The sequence below is a fragment of the Schistocerca serialis genome, chromosome 7, assembly GCF_023864345.2.
Source record: "Schistocerca serialis cubense isolate TAMUIC-IGC-003099 chromosome 7, iqSchSeri2.2, whole genome shotgun sequence".
Lineage (NCBI taxonomy): Eukaryota > Metazoa > Arthropoda > Insecta > Orthoptera > Acrididae > Schistocerca > Schistocerca serialis.
Window position 1 is genome coordinate 488,445,373 of NC_064644.1, and position 13,416 is coordinate 488,458,788.

General features: G+C 42.1%; 1 long non-coding RNA gene across 1 annotated transcript in view; it reads right to left on the reverse strand.

The window, feature by feature from the left end:
- Positions 1-259: 259 nt before the first annotated feature.
- Positions 260-13,416, reverse strand: part of LOC126412771 (uncharacterized) — a 35,154-nt gene continuing 21,997 nt past the window's right edge. The window contains exon 4 of the long non-coding RNA XR_007575339.1: positions 260-3,284. This is a non-coding gene — a long non-coding RNA (uncharacterized LOC126412771). The remainder of the gene's footprint in view (positions 3,285-13,416) is intronic.

The window sequence follows — 13,416 nt, forward strand, 5'->3', positions numbered from 1 at the left end:
AGTTACTGAACTATTCATAATGGGCGACACACACATGTACGTCATTCACCTTTTCTCACACAAAATGTGTCATCCCATGACCTCCCTCCCCTAGCTAAAAATCATTAAATGAAAGCCCTGTTCTGTTTGCAGAAATGTTCAGCAAAGCTACAATCAAACATTTTAGGAAATTCAGTGATTTAGTTTGCGAACGTCACAGAGCAAACAAAGTTTAATGGTAAAAGATGGGGTGCACATTAATCAATAACAAAACAAAAGGTTAAATACAAATTTCTTTATTTGATACAAATTCAAGACAGTGTAATAGATTATTGTACATAATAAGACATATATTTTATGATTAACTATGAAAGTTAACTCACCTATCTTTTTGCACATGATTAATTCGTAAGCAGTCTGAGAAAGGCACGATGTGTGCCCAAGATCCATGTGCGTCACAGTACATTATGTTTGCTACATATCTGTGGAAAACACAAACTCTCATCAATAAAGTTTACTGTATTTAATCTCACCTGCAAAAGAGCTGATTGACTCTTATGCATTTTATTTTTGTACGTCAATGACATGGAAAGGGTAAATTACTGCTCATCAAATACAGGAGGCATAGAGTCGCAGGCACTAAGGACCAGATGCAGTTGGGTAAGAGTCCTACTTCTGAGGAACGACTCTGCCCAAAAGCTTAAAAATTTTTCAATATTCTTTTTTGTTGAGCCTGTTTGCATGTAACTAAATGGCTCCTCCGTGTGGTAACAATTTACCCTTTCTGTATTATTGTTATTTCATCCCTTCCATTGTTTTATTTTTATATATCTTACATGGTACACACTATGATCAAATTCTTATCTGCAATTTGAGGGATCAGGGAAAGGGATGGGGTAGGGGCAGCACTTTTATCATGACAATACTGTGAAGCCTGTGATAAAGCACCATGATACATGTGTACATAGTAACTTAATGTACTTGCAACCGTCTGGTTGGACTGAGATTTTGGATATTGCGTTTCTTATGTTGTACAGTGTGTATACATATTAGGTTATTAGGTAAGGAGAATGGTAAAATGAACACATCTTGACAAAACTGCACAGGATCTAATCACTGGCAACTTAAAGGCCAGCTTCCGTCATTGGAAAATGAGTTAGGAGTTTAATGGCATCCATAGGAGCATTTCACTGCTGTCAAGATTCCAGAAGTGAATAAATATTGAAGGGCTCCACATGATACAATCCAGTGCCAGGGTCATCATTTTGCCTAAAGTGCCTCAAGGTGGGCAACAAATGAAGCAGCTACTCTGACATGATAACCCACTGTAACCTCTGGATCACATCTCTTGAGAGACCATGTATCATCAATTTCAAGAGGATCTTTGTGCACGTGGCTAGTTCTGGGTAACATATTTCTGATACGTGTGTGTGTTGCTGGCAATGCGAGCTTGCTGTGAACAGCTGGTGATTTGTTAGGTTGCTTCATTTCACACAAAGCCATTGTATAACATGGCAAATATGTTCCCCCTGTCCATCAAATGAAATTAAAATAATAGTGGAGTACTGTCCTGTACACAAACATATTGCTGTTTAGCATGGGGAGTGAATGTTACAGTCTGTTCATTAAAGGCGACCTTCAAAACAGTCTATGTACATGGCACACCCCTGGGACAAGTTACAACCCCAGAAATATGGGGAAATGGTCGATATGTGGTGCCAGTGTGCTTATCTGTTGCTATGCCGTATAAGCTCTTCATGTGATGCTGCAGGATTGTCCTAGAGGTACTATGACAATACAGGCTGTGATGATGAAATGCTGTAATGGTATTTGTGCATACTGCTGGGTGTATTAGGCCCAAGTTTCCTCTAATGCAAATGATGCCTGCCCCACAAGGGGCTGGTACAGAGAGCAAGTATCTACAATATGAAGGTATTACATATCTGACAGTAGCTAGATTGCTTCCTGGATTTAAATCTGACTCAGCATAAATGGGATACTTTAAAACTGCCACTGTTAAACTTCCAGAGGTTAATATTAAGCAGTGGGAGAGGCTGCAACATGCAAAAAGGGATAGCCAAATCAACAGTATGGATAGACTTCGTGCATACTGTATCACTGTCATATCATCATATTCTTGTGTGGGACAGTCAGTCAGACTTTTCAGTACACCCTCTTATCACATTACTGAGTCACTATTTTCCATTATAATTTGTAGCTGTACCGCTGTGTCACATGCCACTGTTAGCCCAATTGCATCAAATGATAATATGTAGTCACATGAAGTTGCTAAGGCATTTAAATCATATGACAAGTTCACAGTGGTAATGACGCAAGTGTTTTGAATTTCAGTGATTCAGATACTGAAGAATCTGCAAACAGTATTTCAATTTAGTTCTGAAATAGTGATGAAAGTGACAATAATGATGAATGTGCATCAACTAGTAGGGTATTCAAATACAATCTCTGGGTTAATGTCCACATTATCACAAAGCCCCACATTTTTTATCTCTAACTTATACAGGAAGATAGTAAATGGACATATTTACAGTAACATAAAATTTACAACAATCTGACGTAGTGTAAATGCTACGTACAGTGTTTATTACAGAATTTCTAAACTGTATGATTCCAAAGTGGAGTGTTGTAAAAGATTCTTCCTGTGATCTTTACAGCACTCGATAAAGATATTTATTTGTGCCACACCTGGAACTAAACCTGCCATACATTACCTATGAATGGTGACACACAATGTGTATACAAGCCCCTGTACAGCACAATACAGAAACCAAAGGACAGATAGGCAAAATAACAAAACTGCAATATCGTAAGTCACATCATGCAGTAACGTGTATGATCAGCACAAGTGATTCAATTCGACTTGCCATAGACTAAATTTTTATGCAAAACTATTTCTAGTGCATCCTACATGCGACATAAACCATAACATCACAAATTACAGTCCAGGGTACAAAATAATGCACAATAATCAAATACAAATTGTCTCACAAAATGACATTCATCACACAGTGACACTTGATGATAATTTGGCAAGAATGAGATCCAGAATGACCAATTATTTTGAAAGGGCCATGATGGTTCCTTCAACAAGGAAAGGGCAAACCTTTCTATATCCCTGTCCAGCTTGAACAGAGTTACACCTATAATTACCTCCATATCGGTAATACTTCAGAACTCTAATCTACTTACATATCCATTGCAGTAGTATTTGACAAATGTTCCACCAGAATATTTTATACTCTAGAACCTGTCGACTCTCATGGCGCTGTTGAAAATACCAGAGGCTGAAAAGTAAGATAGAAAACATTTATTTTCCAGTTATCAGAACATCCTAAAAATTCAGTTTCCAGTTACGAGGCGTGTTTTGAAATTAAAGAAAGACGTGCTAAGATATCTCAATAACTTTATTTTTACATGAAATCCTGTACCTTAATCTACTTTTCTGCATAATTTTTGGGTTCAAGTTAATGATATGAATATAACAGAGGGAAACATTCCATGTGGGAAAAATATATCTAAAAACAAAGATGACGTAACTTACCAAACGAAAGCGTTGGTATGTTGATAGAGACACAAAGATGACGTAACTTACCAAACGAAAGCGTTGGTATGTTGATAGAGACACAAAGATGACGTAACTTACCGAATGAAAGTGTTTGTATGTTGATAGAGACACAAAAAAACACAAACACACACACACAAAATTCACGCTTTCGCAACCCATGGGTTGCTTCATCAGGAAAGAGGGAAGGAGAGGGAAAGACGAAAGGATGTGGGTTTTAAGGGAGAGGGTAAGGAGTCATTCCAATCCCGGGAGCGGAAAGACTTACCTTAGGGGGAAAAAGGACAGGTATACACTCTCACACACACACTGTGTGTGAGTGATAACTAAGAAATCTTATAATAACCCGTACTTCACAGTCGGCGGGACTCACGATTATCGGAGGCATCTTAAACACTCAGTACACAACGTAAACAAGGAAGAATCAGACCGTAATGGCATCAGTGCGTAGACAACAGAAGTAGGTACCCAGTGCGCATGCGCAGAACGCCGACTGCAGCGCTGCAGCCACAGTGTGGCAAAATGGTAGTTACTTGAAAAACACGCCTCGTATACCACATCAAATCAACCATAGGATGACAATTACATGTGCCGGGAGACAGGAAACCTCATTGGCAGCCAAAAGAAATGTTACTTATTGCAAAATGTTTATTCATATGACCGGTTTCGGTTCGTCTGGAACCCTCTTCAGATCTGATATTTCGGTTACAGGAGTAACCCGTCCAAATACAGTAACTTTCACATGCTGCGTCACATCAGCATGTGAAAGTTGCTGTATTTGGATGGGTTACTCCTGTAACCGAAATATCAGATCTGAAGATGGTTCTAGAGGAACCGAAACCGGTCATATGAGTAAACACTTTGCAATGAAGACGGATTATAAGTAACATTGTAAAATCACTGATTGCGGCTACCCTATCTGACATTATGTCTGTTTTTGCAGAGTTCCCAAGAAAGTCAGCTATCATAAAAAAGTGATTTCACTCCTACAGCTACAGGTCCATTACACTGTGAAGAGACTATACTTACTAGTAACATTGCTGAATAAAAAAATTCCAATTGTCACAATGTATTGATTCTCTTATCAAAATTTGGCACGTCAAATATCCACTTACATTTGTCTGAGTAATATCATCTAGTCTGACAATCAGCAGGGAACCTCCATAGTATACAGACACTGTAAAGAAACAGAGATTGCTGCATAATAAGTGTAAAACAAAGTATGGGGCTGTAGACACAATGATGCTCAATGAAACGCATTTGCCTGCCAAGACAGCAATATGTGATGTTTTTAATGACTATCGCAGCCGAATATTGTCAAGTGATCTTTCACAGAACCGAAAGAAATTCTGCTCATATCTAAACACTGTCAGTAGCACCCAGTCCCAAGCATGAGAAAGGAACTGAAATTAAGGGTAGCAAAGCTAAAGCTGGAATGCTTAAATATGTTTTCAATGTTCCTTTACAAAGCAAAACCCAGAGAACTGACCCAATTTAATCCTTGTACCACTGAATAGATGAATGAAACAAATATTAGTGTTAGTGGTGCTGAGAAACAGCTGAAATCATTAAAACTCCATGCGCCAAAGGAATCCCTGCCAGATTCTATACTGAATTTGCAGCTGAGTTAGCCCTTCTTCTATCAATCATCTACCACAGATCATTCAAATGAAAGACCACGCTCAGTTCTTGAAAAAACGTATAGGTCAAACTAGTCTGCAAGAAGGGTCGTAGAAGTGATCCACAAAACTACCGTCCAATATCCTTGAGAGCGATTTTTTGTAGAATCTTAGAACATATTCTGAGCTCAAACATAATGAGGTATCTTGACAGACTGACCTCCTCAATGACAAACAGCATGGATTTCAGAAACATCGATCATGTGAAACCCAACTTGCACTTATCTCACAGGACATACTGAAAGTTTCAGTCAAAGGCAACCAGGTGGACGCAGTATTTCTTGGTTTCCGAAAAGCATTGATGCAGTATTGAACCTATGCTTACTGTCAAAAGTATGGGGTATCAAGAGAAATTTGTGACTGGATTGACAACTTTTTGGTAGGAAGAACCCTGCATGTTATCTTTGATGGAGAGTCATTGTCAAATGTAGAAGTACCTTTGGGTGTGCCCCAGGGAAGTGTGTTGGGACCCTTGCTGTTCATGTTGTATATTAATGACCTTACAGAGTATATTAACTGTAAAATCAGGCGTTCATGACTGTAAAATTTAGCACTTCAAAACACGAAAAAAGCGTGGTCTCCTATGACTATAATATCAATCAGCCAACTCATACAAATACCTGGGAGACAGCGAGAGCGAGTGGGAGGGGGGAGAGAGAGAGCGAGTGGGAGGGGGGAGAGAGAGAGAGCGAGTGGGAGGGGGGGGGATAGAGAGAGAGCGAGTGGGAGGGGGGAGAGAGCGAGTGGGAGGGGGGAGAGAGCGAGTGGGAGAGGGGAGAGAGCGAGTGGGAGGGGGGAGAGAGTGAGTGGGAGGGGGGAGAGAGCGAGTGGGAGGGGGGAGAGAGCGAGTGGGAGGGGGGAGAGAGAGCGAGTGGGAGGGGGGAGAGAGCGAGTGGGAGGGGGGAGAGAGCGAGTGGGAGGGGGGGAGAGAGCGAGTGGGAGGGGGGAGAGAGCGAGTGGGAGGGGGGAGAGAGCGAGTGGGAGGGGGGAGAGAGCGAGTGGGAGTGGGGAGAGAGCGAGTGGGAGGGGGGAGAGAGCGAGTGGGAGGGGGGAGAGAGCGAGTGGGAGGGGGAGAGGGAGCAAGAGGGAGGGGGAGGGGGGAGAGAGAGAGCGAGGGGGAGAGAGAGAGCGAGTGGAAGGGGGAGGGGGGAGAGAGAGAGCGAGTGGGAGGGGGGAGAGAGAGAGCGAGTGGGAGGGGGAGGGGGGAGAGAGAGAGCGAGTGGGAGGGGGAGGGGGGAGAGAGAGAGCGAGTGGGAGGGGGAGGGGGGAGAGAGAGAGAGCGAGGGGGAGAGAGAGAGCGAGTGGAAGGGGGAGGGGGGAGAGAGAGAGCGAGTGGGAGGGGGGAGAGAGAGAGCGAGTGGGAGGGGAAGGGGGGAGAGAGAGAGAGCGAGTGGGAGGGGAAGGGGGGAGAGAGAGAGCGAGTGGGAGGGGGAGGGGTGGAGAGAGAGCGAGACCGAGGGGAGCGGGAGGGGGGAGAGACAGCGAGAGCGAGTGGGAGGGGGGAGCGAGAGTGAGTGGGAGGGGGGAGCGAGTGGGAGGGGGGAGAGACAGCGAGAGCGAGTGGGAGGGGGGAGCGAGAGCGAGTTGGGAGCGAGAGCGAGTGGGAGGGGGGAGAGACAGCGAGAGCGAGTGGGAGGGGGGAGAGACTGCGAGAGAGAGAGTGGGAGGGGGGAGAGACTGCGAGGGGGAGGGGGGAGAGACTGCGAGTGGGATGGGGGAGAGACTGCGAGAGCGGGTGGGAGGGGGGGAGACAGCGAGTGCGGGTGGGAGGGGGGGAGACAGCGAGAGCGGGTGGGAGTGGGGGAGAGCGAGAGCGGGTGGGAGAGCGAGAGCGGGTGGGAGAGTGAGTGAGGGAGGGGGAGAGAGTGGGAGGGAGGGAGAGAGTGGGAGGGTGGGGGAGAGAGGGAGGGGGAGAGAGTGGGAGGGAGGGAGAGAGTGGGTGGGTGGGGGAGAGAGGGAGGGGGAGAGGGTGGGAGGGAGGGGGAGAGAGGGAGGGAGAGAGAGGGATGGGGAGAGGGAGGGAGGGGGAGAGAGGGAGGGACAGGGAGAGAGGGAGGGGATGAGAGAGGGAGGGGGAGAGAGGGTGGGAGGGGCAGAGAGAGATAGAGGGATAGGTAGGGGAGAGAGAGGGAGGGGGAGATAGACTTATCTTACTCAACACTGAGTGAAAGAGGGGCAAAAATACAAACTTTCTTTTCTTGCTCCTTGTTCTTGGTGTTATTGCTATTCTTACCCCAAGTAACTTCACATATTTGGTGACAGTCATAGCCAACATTCCTGAAGATCTTGCATACGTCGCTCAGCTAATGGTGCAGGTTGTTGGCATTTGATATTGTTCTTGCATGACATACCAACATTTCCATCACAGTGCCCTTCTGTTTATCAGGTGATAATGCCTGAGGACGTGCAAGTAAAGATTTGTATGCATAGGTTTTCTGTGGATGCTGTGGCCAAGACATACTTTTTGTTTGTGGAAGATGAGGATATTAAAAAAGGGTAAAGCATTCTCTTCTATTTTCACAGTGAACTGGACATTATCAACAATGCTGTTGAAATGTTTGAGGAAATTGTCAAGTTTTTCATGTCCACGGCACTAAATTATGAACATGTCATCACCATGATGAAAGAAATAGTTAGGCTTCAATGGGGTCTTGTCTACGGCAATTTCCTCAAACTTCCCCACACAGTGGTAGGTGACTGCTGAAGCCAATGGGGCTTTCCATCAGAATGCCATCAAACTTATTAGAATATTGGCCATAGCAGAAAAAATAATTACATGGAGGATGTCTTAATAATTCAACCATGTCACTTTCAAAGAAGTGGGATACTAGGGTCAAAGAGTCTAATACGAAAATTCATAATCAGTGTCACCACATCAAAACTGACCATTAATGTCACCCTAACTAAGTAAGACTTAAAGGGATACAGAATCGTATTTTGGGTGAAAAAATTGATTTTCATTTTATTGACTTATTATATTCATGTGACATGAATTGAAATATCCCGCTTTCCAGAGACTCTTTATTCACTATTTGCCTGAAATTGCTTGTCTCTGGTTTAATGAAGATATACTTTGATTTTTCGACTTTGGATTACTTGTAAACAATGTGCTGTATGAAAGTTGCGTCCTCCTTTTTTCGTATTTGGTATTTCATTTTCCACAGTGAAAACGCCTAGAGCTAGGGCAAAAGTGTTTAAAAAGCGTGTGAACAGGCAAAAGAACAGAAACAATTAATCATTAGCAAATGTGAGCCCACTTACTTCCAATTTGCAGAACGAACTCACTCCAAATGAAAACAGTGCTTGTCATAAAAAAATTAGAGATCTGGAAGAGAAATATAACTTATTTGATAAAGGACAGGAAGTTTTTGAACTCACCCACATAGGTATATTGGACAAAACTCTTGAAAACAATGTGTGCTGAAAACAGATGAAAGAAACGTTTCTCTGAAAGTAGAATCCCATGTTGGTCTGGCTGCCCAGTTTAATTTAATATGCAGTGTTTGTAAATACAGCTCTAAGTTTCCAAGCTCTGTTTCAGTAAACTGTAAATAATGGATACAAGCAAACTGAACTTAATACTGTGGATATTAGGTTAGTCTATGGGTTGCAAGCAATTGGTAAGGGCAACGTAGTAGGTGACATGCTATGAGGTGTTCTACATCTTCCCAGTGTACCTTCAAACTTTGGTGCTTACAACTACATCTTAGGATCTGCAGTTAAAGATGTAGCACAGAAGTCAATGCAGGAAGCTGTAGAAGAAACAATGAAAGAAAATGATGACAACCATGACACCAGTAGCTTTTGATGGCATATGGCAAATAAGGGATCACATCTCCAACACTGATGATACAGCAACTACTGTTGAAACTGGTAAGATTATTGATATTGCTATAATATCCGAATACTTAGATAGGCTGAAACAAGAACATTGGTGATAATTGTGTTGCTAATTATTATGATAATAGTGGTGGCATGGAGGTTCATGGGGTGAAAAAAAAAATCATTGCTTTTTTGAATGGCATAATGTTCACTATGTCCAGTATTTGGAAAGCAAACCATACGGGAACAGTGTAAGTATAAGTAAACTTGCATGTTTAGAACATATGCAGAAGAGAATGGGTGCTGGGCTGAGAAGGAATGAAATCAATTACAAAAGGAAAAGACCTAGATGATGGGAAAACCCTGGATGAAGGTTTACTGATTCATGATAGACCACATTCAGAACTGTTATTGCCTAGCAACCAGGCAAAATATAGGCAATCTTGGAGAAATGAGGAAAGCTATATTGGCTTTGTATTTCCAGGCACAGATGAACATCCGCAACACGGTACGTTCCCCAAAGGTGAAAAGAGCTGGTGTAAATACTAAATACAATAGGGGATAATAACTGGGGAGAAATACATTCATTACCACAGGCTACCAGCAGCTCATCTTCAGAGATCTGGCTGACAGAAGTCTTTTGATGAAACATCTTCATGGAAGAATGCAGAACCCCAATGGGCATTTGAATAGTGTGATATGGCATAACCTCCCAAAAACAGTGTTTGTTGGAATTAATACACTGGATTCTGGAGTGTATGATGATGTGGCAACTGTCAATTTTAGAAATATTACTAAATGCCAGGTCCTTGAAAAGTTGGATTTGCACCCTGGTTCCCACACAATATGTGCGATGTTCACTTTAGACTGGCACAGCCAAAGGCATGCAGACGATATAGTCAAGAAATTAGTAAAAAAAGCACGGCAGGTGCAAAGGGCTGCTAAAAGATGATGATGTTTATGACAACTGTGATGGAGGAATTAACTATGGATCAGGAATGTTTTAATCTTTCTCTGTTTCCTGCAAGTTTATTTTTTACTGCTTCTAGGAAGATTATCTCAGCTACTATTTAACTTAGAAGTCTGAAATTTCTATGACATAGTCACATGGTTTTTTTTGTACGTACTGGAACAATGATTTTTGAATTACTTGATTTACAAAAGACTTAGAGGTGGTAATGTAGTGAAAAGTGATGGAAAAAATTGACGCTAAGGTAAATATAAAATATCTCTAAGTATTTACTTTGACAAAAAAAATTGTGGTTTCAGTACTGTTACGTACAGTAAAAATTCTCTCTCTCTAGCCCCAGAAGTTTGCGAGAACCTTAACGTTGCGAGGATAGGCGATTCCCTATCCCCTTGACTGGGCTGAGTTCTTACCAGATGTGTGCAGAGACCCCATGTGGTGTGAGGAGATTGGCCAAGTTATCAGTGGATAGTATAAGGCAGAGGGGTGCCCCATCCTTGTTGACCTTAGGTAGAACATTAACTGTAGGTGGTCGATGCATGCAGGAGAAGATTCTTGACAGCACTCTCTTTCTGCAGGAAGTGCTTAAGAAGCTGATTTCACTTTTATTATTCTATATGTTGGGTCACAAGGGAACTTCTGATAAATGTCTTCCCCAGTAATGCAAAGATCTTCATAGTGTAGTCAGTGTATTCCATAATTATGGCTGTATTGTCCTTCTTCGCAGGAACAACCCCAATGCTTTCATTATTGCGTAGTGTGCACAGGTCATTGCACTTAGCCCTGACTGTGTTTGGTGCAGGTGGCTTTGGCTTCATGAGGATATGGCTCATTTCACACTGTGTTATATGGATCTTTTGCAAGGTTCTTGTCCGACACCACTTAGTATTTCACAGACAGGGATGGCAGGTGCCTGACACGGTACCCATGTCTTATGTCTCTGGCTACATAGTTGACGGATATGCATTCGGAGTATCTGTGATTCACACTGTGGTGGCGTTGCAAAAGCCAGCTGAGCTTCCCTTTCTTTCTTCTCCATAGTTAATTCTGTGATAAAATTTGTTGCGATACCATACCAGTGTTGACCCAATCCCACTCTAAAGACTGGGGGTGTCCTTGATCATTGCATATGCAAGGCCTTAGGATCAAAACCGTTTGTGTCCATTAGCTTCTTAGTGTGGTATATTCTTTTTCCTCTTGGACTGAATAGCTTAGCAAATTTTGGAATCATCTTTGTCATGGCAGCACAGCAGGAAGGCTGGTGAACTCAGTAAATCAGCCTTCTTGACGTGCAGCTTCCCCAGACGTTCAACGCTGTGTCACGTTTTCTTCCCACTGAACAGTGCTCAGTGTGGCATGGGATTCATCACTATAGGAACCTTCATTCTGCACGAATTCCTCCTACCTAACACAAAAAAGGGGTCTTAAAATTATTCCTCGAATTAGGCCTTGTGAGAGCCCAGATTCAACTACTATGTAACTTATAAACTTAATCAACCATCCCATCCTATTAAGATGTTGGCAATGTCTAGTGTAGCCTGACCTATGGATACCCTCAGCTGGCTCCACTGAAATATGTTTCTTGTCAGCAGTCATCTGCACCCATACTAACTCACCTCACAGCACAGTCAAGATGGGGTTGGTGGTCATGCTGGAACAACTGTACAGGACATACATTAGTGGTCCGAGTTTGAGTGGCAAATGTCTAGTGTAGCCTGACCTATGGATACCCTCAGCTGGCTCCACTGAAATATGTTTCTTGTCAGCAGTCATCTGCACCCATACTAACATGCCTCACAGCACAGTCAAGATGGGGTTGGTGGTAATGCTGGAACAATTGTACAAGACATACATTAGTGGTCCGAGTTTGAGTGGCAATTCTGTCATGTTACCACCTACATCACAAGCCCATTCCCTATCAAGACTATTCCCAGCCCCTCCCACTATCACTAGCTGATACTCCTTAGTTGAGTCCTTAAAGTTCTTAAGTCTTCTGTAACATTAATGAGTCCAGGACCAGTTTTAAAACTGCATAATCTTTCTTTTCATTTCTTGACTTCAAGGCATGCTGACAGACAAATGATTTGCACACAACGCTGACATAAAAAGACATGCCATTAGTTCTAAAAGTAGTTTAGTTTCCAAAAAAGTAGTTTCTTTTTGTTTTTACGCTCTACAGCTAAAACACATATCACATTATACTGACCCTTCTTCTTTTTTATATCTTTCTCTCACTTCTTTTCAACAATTCTGTGAAGAACCACCTTCATTTCTTATCTTCATCAGGGTACCTAATTTTCATCATCTTTCTATAGCACCACATCTCCAACACTTCTTTTCTGGTTGTCCTATGATCCACAATTCATTGCCGTACAATGCTGTACTCCAAATGTACATTCTCAAATTTTTTCTTCAGATTAATGCAATTGTTTGATATTATCAGACCTTCCTTGGTTAGCAACGCCCTCTTTGCCCATGCTAATCTGCTTTTTATGTCCTTGCTTCATCTATCATGTGTTATTTTGTTTCTGTGGTAGCATAAATTCCTTAACTTCATCTACTTCATAGTCCAAATTTTGATGTTAAGTTTATGGTTAGTCTCATTTCTAATACTCTTCATTACCTTTGTCTTTCTTTGGCTTCATCTCAGTTCATATTCTGTGCTTGTTAGAATATTCATTCCATTCAACACATCCTGTAAACCTCCATCACTTTCACTGAGGATAGTGATGTCATCAGTGAATATTATCATTGTTAGCCTTTTATCTTGAATTTTGATTCTACTCATGAATCATTCTTTTATTTCCATTACCACTTTTTCAATGCACAAATTCACAGTAGAGGCAAATGATTATGTCCCTGTCTTACAAACTTTTTAATCTGAGCACTTTGATTCTCATCTTTACTGGTTGTCCTATGATCCACGATTCCCTCTTGATTTTGTACATATTTTATAACACCTGTCTGCCTCTATAGCTTATCCCCATTTTTCCCCTAAATTTCAAACATCTTGCACCTTTTTACATAGTTAAATGTTTTTCGCAGCCAACAAATCCTACGAACATGTCTTCATTTTTCTCAAGTCTTCGCAATGTCAGAAACGCTCCTCTGGTCCCTTACCTTTCCAAAAAGGAAACTGAGTGACACCTAACAGATTCTCTATTTTCTTTTCCATTCTTCTGTATATTATTCTTGTCAGAAACTTGAAAGCATGGGCCATTAACCTCATTGTGCAATAATTTTTGAAGAGTTGGTCAAATAAAAGCGGCCCGGAGAACAGAGTTCCAGGGTACAAAGAAACATAGTACATGGAAGAAAACAGAATACTAACCCGACTAAAGCAGATGTTGAAAGTGACAGCCATTTATCTCTTTGCACTTTTGGGC